At 48.7% G+C, this 12566-nt stretch overlaps 1 protein-coding gene across 6 annotated transcripts in view; it reads left to right on the top strand.

The window, feature by feature from the left end:
• BICRA (BRD4 interacting chromatin remodeling complex associated protein) overlaps positions 1-12566 on the top strand; it is a 77588-nt gene that overhangs the window by 11601 nt on the left and 53421 nt on the right. The window contains exon 1 of one of the 6 annotated variants that reach the window (XM_059906066.1): positions 6920-6938. The exons of 4 other annotated variants lie outside the window; for them this stretch is intronic. The gene's annotated coding sequence lies outside the window, so the exon portion shown is untranslated. Of the gene's footprint in view, positions 1-6919; positions 6939-7255; positions 7314-12566 lie in introns of those variants that run through there. One more of the 6 variants, XM_059906063.1, reaches the window with a different exon arrangement.

Below are 12566 nucleotides of genomic sequence, written 5' to 3'. Positions count from 1 at the left end.
ACTTAAGGGAGTTCCTAACAGAAGTCTGCTTTAAGCAAATGAACAGTAAAATATATATACCCACACACATACATTAATATATGTTATATATTATTATACTTTATGTAATAAGTTAGTGGTAAATTTAAACTTAGCAGTATAATAGGCATATAGTAAATGTATATATTATATACACATATATGCAAGTGCATATATATATATATATATCTGTATAAAATTCCCTTGTATTCCCATTCCCTTCCCTGGCCCAGTGCCCTGGCAAATTGTTCTGTGCCCTGGCAAATTGTTTGCTTGGTGTGGTGGATTTTGGCTTTCTACAGAGGATCCTGCTGTATTTCTCCTTCTGAGTCTTTTTCACCCAGCACCCGCTTTCAGGCCTCCTGTGTTGTTACTTGGCCATTTGTCTGTTGCTTCTCCTGGCTGTGGGACTCCGTGCGGTGCAGTTATCATGGTTTGCTTAGAAGTTTCCCCAGGGCCAGACCCCCGGGTTGCCTTCCTCTCCCTGTTACAGCAAGAGGTGAAGTGCCTTGTCCAAGGTTACACAGCTAGCTGCTGGCAGAGCAGGGATTTGAATCCAGGCGCATCGTACTGGTTAATTCAGACCCACATAGCAGGCCTCCCTTGTGCCGGGCCTCAGAGCTCTGCACTCGGGACAGGGGAGGGGGGTAAGCCCAAAACACACCCATTCTCCCTGCAAGGTGAGATCAGTTGTCTCAGGAGTGTCAGCTGGGCTGGTGGAGGCCAGGAGGAGGCATTGCTTCTGGGGTATGTTGGTGCATCAGGGCAGGCTTCCTGGAGGAGAGGGCTTCTGGGGGCAGGCTTTGGGCTCCACGCCATTTCCAGCAGAGAGAAACCTGGGATGCTTTGCACAAAGGCCAGTTGAAGCTTCACGGGGAAAGAGGGCCCAGGACACTGGGGCTGAGATCTGGGGTGCTTTGGTTTTGTTGATGGGAGGTAAGAGAAGGAGGGAGGCCAGGATGATCCAAAGTCACTGGCCTGAGCGACTGAGTGGATGCAGGTGCCCTTTCTTGAGATGCTGTAGTGGTGTCTGTAGTTTGGGGAACACAAACCCCAGAGAGTAAAGCTCCAGCACCCTCTCGGCTGGTGGTGAGGTGCAGACGGAATGAATGAATGAACTGGAGGCATCACGAGTGAGAGACGGTGACACGGAGTGATCGCTGAAGTCCCAGGGATGGGGATGATTCCCCAGGGAGAGGACAGGAGAGGGTGGAGAATCAACTTAGGCGGCCACCCACGTGTAGGGAGGGGTAGGAGCTTCTTTGGCCAAAACAGAGAAAGAGGGAGGAGGGGCAGGATTAGGCACAATGAGCATCTCAGGAACAAAGTGGGAGAGTTTTTAGAAAGGCTTAACTTCCACGGACTTGAGGACAGGCTTCCGGGGTTGGATGCGGCTGTTCTGGAAGCAAAGATTTCCTGGGTTTGATGGGTTTGTATGGGCGGAAGCCAGACTGGAATATGGTGAGGAGTCATGAGAGAAGGATGGCTTCATGGATGGATGGATGGACGGAAGGCGGGCAGGCAGATGGAGCTCTTGCAGCCAGAGATGGAAAAAAAAATCTTGCTACCCTTTATGGCTCCCTGGTGCCCTCAGGTGAAAGTCTAACCCTCACCTCCCCCCACAGAGCCCCATGAGTCTGGCCTGGGCTTATCTCCCTGACCTCATCTCCTGCCCTTTCACCTTGCTTTCTTCCCGCACCCAGCTTGTTCCTGCCTCCCCACCTTTGCCCTTGCCTCTGCTTGCCGTGATCTTCTCCCACTCCTTCCTGTCTCTGGGCTCCTCGTCCTGTCCTGCAGGCCTCTGCTTAAGTACCGCCTCCTCTGGGAAGCCTTCCTTGACGACCCTGTCCAACTTCCTCCATGTCACGCAGTTTATTTCTGTGTGAGGATTCATCCCCCGGACCTGACTGGGAATGCGTCCAGGCTCAGTATTCACTGCATGAATGAGGGACCAGGCTTAGAGATTTTTAGGATCTGAGCAGGCTTAGAGAAAAGGAAAGGAGCGAAGGAAGATTCTAGAAGAAGAGGGAGGAGGGGGTGTGCTGGGTTGGGCTCAAGAGTGAAGTTTCCTTACAGGTCAGGAGGTGAGGAAGAGAGGGGTGTGAAGGCAGAAGAAAGATGTTTGTGCAGTTGGGAAAGAGTTCAGGAGGCCAGTGCAAACCTGCTTGGAGACAGGAGGGGGTGTCAAGAGGCGGGGGGCAGGAGAGGGGGAGGCCGGTGGTATTGCCAGCTGTTGGGAGGGCGAGAGCTTTGGCCGTCCTGCCCCAGCTGGGAGAGGCAGCCGCCTTTTATCTCTTCCAGGGCAAGGTCTTAAGAGCACGAGGTGGTCCTTAGTGTGGGGGAAGGAGGGCTCAGGTCCTTTGGGGAACCTGCTCGGAGGCCTCTGACCTTTCCCCCAGAGAAACACACGCTTGACTCTACATCCCAACCTTTGGCGGAGGATTTCAGGGGTGTTGTGGATCCAGTTAGGAGCTTTCCACAGCTCATGACCATAGCAACAATAATAATAACAGCCCATGCGGCCATGGGCACCAGTCTGGGGCCCTCACAAGTCCTGACTCAGTTACTCACGTTAGGACCTTAGGAGGTAGGTGCAGTGAGCATCCCCATTTTACAGATGAGGAAACTGAGGCACTGGGCAGTTAAGTGACTTGCCCAGAGTCACACATCTGCTAAAGGGTAAACTGGGGATCCCCCACCCCACCCCGGGGGGTGCAGTCTGGCCCCAAAGCCCAGGCTTTTCGCCATAAAGCCTCACTGTTTGCTTGTTACAGGGACCAGGACTGAAAGCCCACAGTCAGGAAGCTGCCTTTGCCCCGCCCCCCTCCACTCTGCTTTTTGCCCTGGGATCCAGCTTGGGTCTCAGCTTAGCCAGTGGAGGCCCCGCCTCAGCAGGGTGCCGTCCCGTCCCACCCTCCTCTTTCCCTTTTTACCCTCTGTGGTGTCTTCATTAACATAACCGTGGTGCCCTCCGGCTTCCTCGGATGTGTTTGTGAGTTTGTGAGCGAGCCCGGGTGGGTGACTGACGGGGAGACCTGCAAGGAAGGGGTCAGGACCCCGGAGGCCGATCTGGCCTGGAGGCAGCTGCGGGACTTGGAGCAGGGGCCCACCACCTCTCGCAGCCTCAGTTTCCCCATCAGCGAGGGGGGGCCTGGTGCCTTCCTCTCGGAGGTTTCATAGATGATGTCACATGTCAACAGATGTGCTGCAAATTTACGGCAGTAACTGGCTTCCAAGGTGTGTCAACATTCAGAATATTTCAGACCGCAGCGCAGGCTGGATGAGGTGGAACAGCCCTCAGCCAGGCAGGGCAGCTCCCCTTCCCCAAATAGGCTAAAGATTTCTGCAGCAAATACTATTCCTGCTGCTAATATATCTGTGGCTGTTTTACACTAAGGAGGATACATAAGGATGGTCATTGCAGGTTAGCTTTTGCCCCACAATGAGTAAAGGGGAAAAAAAGGGGATGGTTTTTAGAGATTTTTGGAGGTTGGAATTGCAGATATGGGGTTGTAGATCGAGATGATCTGCGACATGGTGGGATGTCTGTGGAGTTTCATTGAGATAAGGTACCGCCTGGCACTTAATAAGCCCGTTGTAAGTGCTGGTTGCTGTTACTGTCACGGTGGTTGCTATTATTATCACTGACCGGCCTTTAGTCTGTACCTACTAAATCTGTGCAGACAGATTGGGCTGTGTTGCAGGTCAACAGTTTCTCAAACTTGAACGTGCACACGAATCCCTTGGGGAGCCTGTTCAAATGCGAGGTCTGATTCAGCGGGTCTGTGGCGGGCCTGAGACTCTGCATTTCTAGCAGGCTCCCAGGGGACCCTGAGGCCCCTCCTTTGAGTAGCAAGGGGTAGAGTGGTTTCCGGATGATTTCCGAGTTGCTTCAAGGGCCCTGCGCTGGATGCCAGAGGCTAAGATCAGATTCCTTAACTCTTTGAGGTTTGCCAATTTGAGGGCAGATCTGTATGAATTAATTAGACACGGAAAAAAGTCATATATAACACTATGAAACTGTCCCCTTGTCCTGCCCTCTCCAGAGGAGCCCTCTGTGAGGAGTTTGGATGCGTTCTTTCTACCCCTCTCTTCTGTGCATACATTTTTTTCTTCTTGATCACACGTACCACATGAATTATTCTACACCTTGCTTTTTAACTTGAACAAATGTCTTAGAATTATTTCCATGGCAGCAATCTAGAACTCCACTCTTTTTTTTTTTTAATTGAAGTATAGTTGATTTACAATGTTGTGTTAATTTCTGCTGTACAGCAAAGTGATTCAGTTATACGGATATATTTACATTATTTTTCATAGTCTTTTCCATTATGGTTTATTACAGAACATTGAGTACAGTTTCCTGTGCTATACAGTAGGACCTTGTTTTTTAAAAATATTTATTTAATTAATTGATTTATTTATTTTTGGCTGTGTCGGGTCTTAGTTGTGGCACACGGGATCTTCACTGCGGTGCATGGGCTTCTCTCCAGTTGTGGCACGCGTGGGCCCCAGAGCACGTGGGCTCAGTAGTTGCGGCGCGCGGGCTTAGGTGTGGTGTGCGGGCTTAGTTGCCCCAAGGCATGTGGGATCCTAGCTCCCTGACCAGGGATCGAACCCACGTCCTCTGCACTGGAAGGCAGATTCTTAACCACTGGACCACTAAGGAAGTCCCCAGGACCTTGTTTTTGTTGTTGTTGTTGTTTTTGTTTGTTTGTTTTTTAAGTTTTTTTTTTTTTTTTTGGCTGCACTGTGCAGCATGTGGGATATTAGTTCCCCGACCAGGGATCAAACCCACATCCCCTGCACTGGAAGTGCAGAGTCTTAACCACTGGACCGCCGGGGAAGTCCCAGGACCTTGTTGTTTATCCATTCTGTATATAATAGTTTGCATCTGCTAATCCCAAACTCCCAATTCGTCCGTCCCTCACCCCTCCCCCCAGAACCCATTCTTTTAGCAAACTAAAGGAGAAGTAGTATTCCATAATTTATTTAACCTCTACTCTATGGATTTTTTTTTTTTTGGTTCCAATTTTTACTGTGAGCCTATATATGTCTTTACATTTAAAGTGTGCTTACATTTAAAGTGTGTCTCTTGCAGACAGCAAATAGTCTATATCCTTTTGATGACTGGAATGTTGAGACCAGTGCCGTCCAGTAAGAAAATCCTAGCCACTTATACGTTACTTATAATTTTCTAGTAGCCACAGGAGAAAGAAATAGGGAAAATTAATGTGAATATATTTTATGCAACCTGTTCTATACAGAATACTATTATTTCAACATGTAATCAATCTAGAAGTCACTAATGAGATATTTTACAGTCTTTTTTATTGTGGTAAAATGCACGTGACATAAAAATCTCCCATTTTTACCATTTTTAAGTGCACAATTCAGTGGCATTGAGTATATTTGCAATGTTGTGTAACCATCACCGCTATCCATTTCCAGAACTTGTTCATCCTTCCAAACAGAAACTCTGTGCCCCTTAAACAATCATTCCCCATCCCCCTCTCCCACCACCTACTGATAACCTCCATTCTACTTTCTTTCTCTGTGAATTTGACCACTTCTTCCTCATATAAGTGGAATCATACAGTATTTATCCTTCTGTGTCTCTGGCTTATTTCACTTACCATAATGTCTTCAAGGATAGTCATCACATCGTAGCATCTATCAGAATTTCCTTCCTTTTTAAGGCCGAATACTATTCCATTGTCTGAATAGACCACACTGTGTTTATCCATCCAATAATAGACAGACACTTGGGTTATTTCCACCTTTTGGATATTGCGAATAGCGCTGCCATAAACATCGGCATACAAGCATCTGAGTCTGCCTTCAGTGCTTTCGGATATATACCTAGGAGTGGAGTCGCTCGGTCATCTGGTAATTCTCTTTTTAACTTTTTGAGGAATCACTGTTGTCCACGGTGGCTGCACCATTTCACATTCCCACCAGTAACGCACAAGCGTTCCGATTTCTCCACATCCTCGCCAACACGTGTTGTAGAGTGTTTCCCCCCCTTCCGCCCCTCACTGACTTTTTGAAATCCAGTGTGTATTTTCCACTCAGAACATCTTGTTGGACTAACTCTGTTCCCAGGGCTGGGCAGTCACATGAGGCCTCTCTGAGTGGACGGTGCAGGGTTAGACCGTTCGTATTTGCCCTCATTACTGATGTGGCTGCGTTGAAATCCTCTATCTTACTGTTCATTTTTGGTTTATCTCTGGTGTTCTTTGTTCCTTATTCTCTCGTTTCCTGCCTCCTTTAGATTAATTGAGTAATTTGGCCTTCCATCTTATCTCCATTAAGAGCTGATTCATGCTACCTCTTTATTACCCTAGAGTTTCCATTCTGCGTCTTTGACCGGGACCTGGGCTCTGATCCTGAGTGAGATGGGAGCCATGGCAGGCTTTTGAGCAGGGGAGTGACCTGACCTGACATTTTTGTATCCACACCTGCAGTTGCTTGTGCAAGAGCGTTTCTGCTGGCCAGATTCCTGGAAGAGGACTTGCTAAGGCAAAGGGAAGCGTGTGCTAAGGTTTGAGGAGGCCCTGGCAAATGGCATTCCAGAAAGGCCTCACTGTTCTCATCCCTTGCAAACAGCAGCCAGAATTTACTGAGTGGCTGCTTGGTGCCAGGCCAGGCCCTAGAGATGCTGGCGAGAATCAGCCCAAGTCCTGCTACTTAAATAACTCTTGGTCCTGGAAACACAGGGCAGTCTCTGGAGCGGCCTCTGAGCTCAAAGGAAGATGAAGCTTTCAGAGGAACCAAAAAAGGAGAGGCCAGAGGCTATTCTAGGTGGCAGAAGGAGGCCTGGCACAGCCCTGGTGTGAGCTCTGGCTGGACCAAGACGTGGACTGTATTGGCCTGGAGACTGCACGTGTGGGCTGCCCATCCACGTGGGACGTGCCGAGGTACAGCTAAGGAGTCAAAGAATAGTACCTCCCCCTTGGGGCTTGTTTGGGAGCGTTCAGCAGGAAGCAGACAGCACACGGGTTGTTGTTTGACTGACTTATCCCTGTTGGGAGGGGATCAGCATCCGGAACGGGTCGGCCTGACCTAGGGACAGGCGTGATCCATTCTTTGGACACGTTTAGGCCCTGTGGCAGATAGACTTGGACTCGGAGCCCCAGCTGTCTCCTTCTTCAGGCCAGCTGCGCCAGGCCTCTGTTAGAAGAGGATAAATAAGAGTAGAAGCTGCTTCTCAGGAGAGCGATGAGGGTCAGGCAGTGAGATGGTGGCCACACGGAGCTCAGGGCCCTCCTGGACCAGAGGAGGGTTCCATCAAGGTTAGCCACTATTATTATTATTGCTGCTGCTGTTGTTGTCATTGTTGTTGATTTAAGGCTTATAGGCAACAGCCAGATCCTTCCAGACCCACCCCCCCCCCCCCCAGGACTGAGACCCCCTGGAGAAATGAGGTCGGTTGCTCGGGGTCAGGAAATTGCAGAGCAGGGATTTGAAGCCAGGTTTGTCTGACCTGAGCTCAGGGGCTCCCTGCTTCCAGGCCTTGGGGGAGCCTTGGGCTTAGCACAAAGACTCTTCCCTTCTTAGATCAACCAGCGAGCAAGGCGCGCTATCACAGTAACACCACCTCCATCAGTAATGATAACGGCAGCTCGCCCGCAGTGACTCAACAGGCAGCAGGACCTGACCCGAAGCCAAGCTATTTGTAGTCTGTCTTTGCTCGTCATGGGAATATTCATACATTTGGCTGCAGAAATATTAGTGTTTGATTACTGGGTGGCGTCTCCGAGCTGGTCATGGGTGTTCCGTCGTAGACAGGTGCGTGTCCCAGCACCTGGCAGAGTCTGAAAAAGAATCTGCTTTTCGGAAAGCATCTCCCCTCAAAGGTTTTGAATAAAGGCTCTTGGACCTCTTAGAATATGTATTGTGTCTCGAGCTTGCCCACCCCGCAGGGTGCATGTTGCCTGTACTGTTTGGCGACGCTGGATGGTGTTTACTCTTCAGATTCTGCGCTCCAGACGATGCAGAATGAGCAGACACATCGAGCCCTGATGGGCTCCAAAGGGGAGGAAGCCGGGTGGGTGGTAGGAGTGGGCAGGGAGGCTTCTGGAAGCCTGTTCCCCGAAAGCTGGGAGCCTGGAGGCTGTGCTGGGCCGCGACTGGTGATGAGGGAGGAAGGGGGAACGTGATGATGGGCCAGACTGGGGCCTGCCCTGTGATAGCATGCTCCTTGCACGGCTGGACACGGTGTCAAGGGAACCAGGAGAGAAGCCAGGCCCTGGAAACGGGCAGCAGAGGAATTAAGGGCAGATTTTATTCACTTTTGTCTCCAGCCCGTCCCGCTCTGCCGAGCCCTCCACTGGGTTGTCTCAGAGGCACCTCAAACTTAACACGTCGGACCCCTCACCCCCACCCCGCAAACAAACAAACAAAAGTAAAGCCTGCCCCCTCCATTTCGTCACCATCTCGGTCCATCCTCCCAGTGGCCTGGGTCAGGTACTTTGGCATCATCCTTGACTCTTTTTAAATTTTATTTATTTATTTATTTATTTATTTATTTATTTATGGCTGCTGCTCGGCTTGCGGGATCTTAGTTCCCCAACCTGGGATCAGACCCAGGCTGCAGCAGTGAAAACGCCGAGTCCTAACCACTGGACCACCAGGGAACTCCCCATTTTAATTTTTCTTATTGTGATAAACAACGCGTGACATAAAACTTACCATCTTAGGCCCTTTTTAGTCACATTGTTGTGCGGATGCCCCTTTTCCTCCTGTCTTCTGCACCCCGTCAGTCCAGCAGCGTAGCCTGTGAGCTCTGCCTGTGGAAGATCTCCACCGTCTGGCCTGTCTCCCCACCCCCGCTGCGCCCACCCCTGTCCAGCCACCATCACCTCCCGCCTGGACCATCTCAGTCTCCTCCTCCCGGGGCTCCCTCCATCCCCTGCCCCGCACCGGCTATTTCCCTCACTCAGCCAACCGGACCCTGTTGTAACCTGAGTCAGCTCACGGCCCTTCTCCGCCCTCCCGCGCTCCCGTAGCTCAGAGTAAAAGCCCAAGAGCTCCGCTCACCAGTGCACTAACCACTGGGTAGCTGTGAGTGTCAAAAAAAAAAAAAAACCACGCTGGATTTCAAAGACTTTGAAGGAAGGGGGAAAACAGTCAGCTCCCCATTAATACTATTTTTATATTGATGACACGTTGAAATGATCATGGTTGTATATATCATATTACATAAAATGTATTCTTGAAATTAGCATATGTTAAATTCACCTCTTCTTTCCACTCGAAAATTTAGAATGACATATGTGGCTTGCATCGCCTTTCTGGGGGGCAGCACTGGTTTAGAAGGCACCTCCCCTATTGGGTTGTCGGAGGGGTGAATGAATGAACATACGCAAAGCTTTGAGGACAGTGCCTGATACATCTAATGCAACACGTTAGCTGTTATTGCTTTTTAATTGTGGAAAATGTGCATACCATAAAATTTACCATTTTCACCATTTTTAAGTGTCCAGTTCAGTGGCACTAAGTACCTCTTTGGTGTTGTGCAGCCATCACCTGTATCCATTTCCAGAACTTTTTCGTCATTCCAAACAGAAACTCAGTACCCATTAAACAATAACTCCCCATTCTCCCCTCCCACCAGCCCCTCGTAACCTCTCATCTACTTTCTGTTTCCATGAATTTGCCTATTTTATGCACCTCATTTAAAAAAATTTTATTTTATTTTATTTTTTTATCTTTTGGCTGCACCCTGCGGCATGTGGGATCTTAGCTCCCCGACCAGGGATGGAACCCGTGCCCCCTGCAGTGGAAGCGCAGAGAGTCTTATCCACTGGACCGCCAGGGAGGTCCCGTATGGTCTCATTGAAATGGAATCATACCATATTTGTCCTTTTGAGTCTGAGTTATTTCACTTAGCATAATGTTGCCAAGGTTCATCGATAATGTAGCATGTATCAGAATTTCATTCCTTTCCAAGACTGAATAATACTCCAGTGAGTGGCTCTACCGCATTTTGTTTCTACATCCCTCAGGTGATGGGCACGTGGGTTGTTTCTGCCTTTTAGCTGATATTATTTTTAGTTCATGATCTGACCCCTGGCTTTCTATCTATCTATCTAACCTCATGTCCCACTAACTACTCTCCCCCTTACTCACTCCGCTTCAGCCTCTCTGGCCTCCTTCCTTGACTCAGACACACATCCACCTCAGGGCCTTTGCGGTTGCTACTCCTTTGCTCCGTGATTCCCTCCCTCCCCCTCCTCAATCAAGCCTGCCTTTATTTCTCTAGTTAAAATTACAAATACCTTGTCCGTCTTTTTCATTGCTTTTCCTCCACAGCACTTAGCAACTTCTGACATAATATTTATTTTACATTTATATTGATTTTACATGTCATAATCTTTTATAACATTTGTATTTTAAATATTGATAAATAATTCTATACATGACATATATATTCTAATATCTATTAAATATTTATTCAATAAATAAAAGCTAAATACATGTAAATTAAATATTTGTAAATACTTAGTATAATCTGTTATATTGTTCTTTCTTTATTTCCCTCCTGACCCTCCTCAAAAATCTAAGCTCCACGTGAACAGGGATCTCTTGTTTTGTTCACAGCCATCCCTCCAGCTTCTAGAACAGAGCCTGGCACGCAGCACATATCCCAAGCCTTAATTGCTGAATGGATGAATATTTCGTGAATGAGGAACCCGGGAGGATGCGAATGAGCCAAAAGAAAGTGTGTTATTCGGGGAGAGGAGAGGAAGTTGGGAAGAGCAGAAAAAGGGCCCTGAGGCTTAAAAGCTGGTGTGATCAGGCCCTGGGTTAGTGTGAGGGACACTAGGGAACAGGCTGGCAGAAGAGACACAGTGAGTGCTTTGTGGGGGGTGGGAGTCTGAACTTTACCTGAAATGTGGTTCCCTCATTTGCTGGGTAACCTTGAGTCAGTGACTTGCCCTCTCTGGGCCTCATTGCCTCATCTGTAAAAAGGGAGAAGAGCAGCTGTTTGTTCATGAATGCAACATGAACATACACATTTCCTGCATTCCTGCCATGTGCCGGGCACTGTGGTAGATGAGGCAGGCAGCGTCCTCACCCTCATTGATCTATTCCAGGCCCCCACCTCCAGGGTCATGTAGAATTAAGCACTGTGGTGGCCTGTGGTGAACCGCAGTTCCTGTCGTCCGGTTAGCTGTAGGCTTCAGCTTTCCTCATCGGTAAGGTAAGGATAGAGGTACCCACCGTGCATGGTTGTCATGGAAGCCCGGTACCCCATTTATGGTAATGGCGATTTCTAAATGAGGGCTTTGTTATTGGTGTGGTCTTGGGCTCGAGATGCAACTTGGACCCTTCATCATGGAGCTTATGTTTCTTTTCTTTTCTTTTTTTTTTTTTTTTTTGACCACGCCACGCAGCTTGCGGGATTTTAGTTCCCCGACCAGGGATTGAACCTGGGCCCCCCAGGCAGTGAAAGTGCTGAGTCCTAACCACTGGACCGCCAGGGAATTCCCATGGAGCTTATGTTTCTTTTCAAAATATGAACTTGACGCGGCTTAGAACGCATTTTGTGGATGCGTAAATCTCTGGCCTTGAACGTGGCCCTGATGCTTCACTAGGCTTTTCTGAGTTGGGCACACCTGTTGTACTGTGAGGCGTCCAGAGACTCAGTTTCCTCTCCTCTCCTCTCTGGAACTTCAGCAAAAGATTCTTCGTTCAACAGGCTGCTGAGTTAACCAACCTTCATTTGGAGGGTGTGTAAGTTAGCACACAGGTCATGCTAGCTGCTGTAACAAATAAGCCCTTTATTCTCAGTGGCTTCAGTGTACTAAGTGGCTTCAAAGCATTTTTCTCACACATGTTATAGACCAGTGGGGGTGCTTCTGGTGGGGCAGCCTCATGTGAACTCATTGAGAGAACCAGACTCCTTCCCTAGAGTGGCTTTGCCCTCCCCTAAGTCTGTGGAGTCCACTGTAGGTGAAGAAGTGTGGAGGGATGTCTTTTGTGCCAGGCCTGGAAAGTACGAATGTCACTTCCTTCCACCTACGTTCTGTTGGCCAGAATTCAGTCGTGTGACCACACCCAGCTACAAGGGATGCTGGGAAATGTAGTCCAGGGAAAGAAAATGGTTGGGGGAAACATACAGCAGTCTTCACCATAGTGGGTGTGTATTTGTAGATGCCCGGGTGGCCAGTGGAATGAGTGGGAAGGTCTCAGATCTATGGGAGGGGGCATCTGGATTAGCTGTTTTCCTGACCTTTGGACCTGCAGTCTCTGATAAGACATATATTTCACACCATGATCCAGGAGGGATACACACACACACACACACCTGAAACAAAGTTTTGTGGAACACTTAGCTGAACCACCTTTGAGTCATTCAATATGTTTTTTCAATTTTACTCTGTTCTTTTTCCTTCATTTGTTCAGTGATGGTTGAGACTCACTATACTGATTTCATCACTGCTCAAATATTCCAACTCACAATTTGAAAAGCGCTGAAAATGAAAGTAGAAATGTGAGGAACCGTATGGGCAACTTCTACACTCCTGAGAGAGTACCAC

This window comes from Balaenoptera ricei, chromosome 19 (assembly GCF_028023285.1).
Source record: "Balaenoptera ricei isolate mBalRic1 chromosome 19, mBalRic1.hap2, whole genome shotgun sequence".
Classification (NCBI taxonomy): Eukaryota; Metazoa; Chordata; class Mammalia; order Artiodactyla; family Balaenopteridae; genus Balaenoptera; species Balaenoptera ricei.
Note: the sequence above shows the minus strand (reverse complement) of the source record. Positions and strands in the feature narration are given on the sequence as shown.